Source organism: Notamacropus eugenii, chromosome 6 (genome assembly GCF_028372415.1).
Source record: "Notamacropus eugenii isolate mMacEug1 chromosome 6, mMacEug1.pri_v2, whole genome shotgun sequence".
Lineage (NCBI taxonomy): Eukaryota > Metazoa > Chordata > Mammalia > Diprotodontia > Macropodidae > Notamacropus > Notamacropus eugenii.
This window is the reverse complement of record NC_092877.1, coordinates 7,947,664-7,950,632: the sequence shown is the minus strand read 5'-3', so window position 1 is coordinate 7,950,632 and position 2,969 is coordinate 7,947,664. Positions and strand designations below refer to the sequence as shown.

The window sequence follows — 2,969 nt, the reverse complement described above, 5'->3', positions numbered from 1 at the left end:
TTTTTTCTTTTCTAGGCTGTCTGGCTAAGGACAACAGGGATGTCTCGGCCTTTTATGCATCACTTGCCTATTGTTCCATGACTTAAGGGCCTCCTCAATGAATCAATCAATCAACAAACATTTCTTAAGCATTTACTATGTAAGAGGTTCTGTGCCAAACACTGAGGATACAAAGTATAATGGCGGACATGCCAATGAGGGGCCAGTCCTTGAAACATACATAGACATCCCCTGCCTGATTTTAGTCTTTGAAGCATGCTCAGACATTCTCTTACTGCTTCCAGTCCAACCACAGGGAAACTTTGGTGGACCAGTTTCCATTCATGATGACTCAAGGGTTGGTAGTACATGATAAAGAAGTCTTCTAATTGGCCAAGGAACCAGAAGAAGCACTGATGACCCAAGGACTATTGGGCTAAAATTGAGTGTGCATACCTGCCCAGACCTTAGTTTCTTTTCTGTCATGTCTCACAATGAAGACTGCTTTGAACCATGGGCAGATGGTTTCCTTCCCCCACCTAGCTGTCATGTGTCCATGAGCCCATCTTGTCTCTGCTTCATCTGTGTTTATTTTTTCCTGATCTTAGGTTGGTGAGTATCCTGAGGGAATGCCCAGGAGAACTGGTGAGATCAAGAGATCCAAAGGTCCTATCAGAGGTCCCTCGAATGCCTAGAAGTAGTAGTAAGATCCACCAGAGACAGTAACAGCAGCCACAAATGTCAGAAAATGATCAGTCAACAGTCTAGAGAGTTCCCTGCAGTAAATTTGTAGTTATTGCAAGAAATAGAGAGATTGCAGGATAGCAAGTGAGCAACCTAACCTAGGAACAGTCTGGCAGCCACATGGCCTGTGAAGAGAAAACACTTCATTCTTTGAAGAACAAGCCTAGCTAAGCCAACCCTACAGTGGAGATGCTGTACCCTCTGAGGAGACAGCCTGGCTAATCAACTAAGCAGCTATTCCATCACCAGTGAAATGAACTTTATGAGGAAAGGACTCTCAGGATTAGGAGTTAGAAGGCATCTTTTCACCACATGTGCCCCACTACTATTGTACTATTAGTTTGATCCCATTCTCCTTACAGACACTGTGTGTGCAAGGGACAAGTGCCCTTCCTGATTTGGGAGAATGCTTTTTAGCAGTTATTCTTGCTATACTATCTTAATAAATACCCTTTTCTAAAAGCTATGGAATCAATTGATCAATTGATAATGAAGAACACACCAGTGGGGGCTCAGGAGTTACAATGTTAGAAACTACAACACCTAGAACACTGTGGGGGAGAAATAGCAAATACCCACTAAAGATCCTAAGTCATGCATTTAAGTGGAAATTGGGGGAGTGAAGGTGAAGTGGTTGGGAGAAAGGTGATACAAAAGGCAAAAACAGGCCCTAACCTCAGACAGAATACTTTCTAATGAGAAGGCAGCATATACATAGACATAAGCTGGGAAATACCACCCACACGGCGACAAGGAGCAGGAGCCTGAGCTAAAGTCCTGGGTGGTAGGCCTGGGCTATTGGCTAGAAGCCATCCTGAAGGGCCACAGAAAAACTAATGCTATATTCAGCATCATGGGGCTGCTACAATTGGAGCAGAAGATGACATTCTCAGCACCATTCATACCTGCAGCCAGTTCCCTAGAACCTTCCTGGAACACAGGGAGCTCTTCATGGGACATCTGTCTGGTGAAAAAGCAGCCAAAGGCAGGGTCCAGAGGCGCCTTTCAGAAGTATAAGTCTCATCTCATAATGGATGAGACAACCTATGCAATAACTGTTGCAATTAGCTATTGAAATTTGAAATTGTTGAAATCATTCTTTCAAGGTCAAGGAACTCGTCCTTTGCATACCCATGAAGTGTGTACAGCTGGCAAGGGCACATCCACTGGAGAAAGTCCAATTTGATGGCAGCTCTTGTCTTCTGGGCATTGCCAATCATCTCGACTTGTGTCTTGCCACTGGACTTGAATGACTCTGGAGCAGAGAGGGAGGCTGGTAATTTTGCTCAGCTCTGCTTCACTTAAATCCAAATTCACTTGCAAGTCAAGACATTATTTTCATGATGTCATTGGCCTCTTCAAGAACCAAGGATGAACAGCAATCAACTTGTCTAGGGTAGAAGGCCTGATTCCAACCAAGGCTGATGCATCTCTACTGATCTCTTGTTTCCAGGAGTACTGTAGGATGCAGGCCACTGTGGACTTAGTGGCCAGGGTCCCAAACACACACCAGGAGACACCTAGAATACCTTTCCTCTGATCTTGGCTGTGAGCTTAAGCATAGTGACATCTCTAGTTTTCATGTGAGGCACACAATGCTGCTGAAGAAGGAACACAACCCTGTCTTTGAAGATACGTGGTTCCATTTCTTAAGCACAAATGCTGCCTATCAGTCTCTCCAAGAATCTCATGTTCATCTTTATGCATGATTCCATCCCACTCCACATGGATCAGTCTTCCTTGGCCTCTTTCTTGATTATTTGATTTCCACATGAGTGCCTATGACATTGCTGGTGCCATAAGCCTCCTGATCTTAAAAGGACTCATTAACCAGATTCATCAGCATAATCTCAAGGACCCTGAATTCTATCAGAAGCTCTATAGATATCTGAGTCCATCTCTTTTCCATTTAAAGTACTGAGCTCACTTTTTCCACTGGCAGACATGCTCTTGTCTTCTGCACACTTCCCTGCTTATTGAATATATACAATATTGTTATTCACCCTTCATTCTCAAAGAGGACCGATGACATCAGGAGGAGGACATAGTGATATAATACAAAGTAAATGGAAGGGTCAGCTAGGTGGCTCCATAGTGCATAAAGCATTTTCATAAGTTCAAATCCAGCCTCAGACAATTACTAGCTATGTGACCTTGGGTAAGTTACTTAACCAGTTTCTATTTCTGTAAAATGAGCTCATACAAGGAAATGACAATGCATTCCAGTATCTTTGCCAAGAAAACCC

General features: G+C 43.6%; 1 pseudogene; it reads left to right on the top strand.

Moving 5' to 3' along the window:
• Window positions 1-1,576: 1,576 nt before the first annotated feature.
• Window positions 1,577-2,703, top strand: LOC140511096 (nucleolar complex protein 4 homolog; annotated as a pseudogene).
• Window positions 2,704-2,969: the final 266 nt, after the last annotated feature.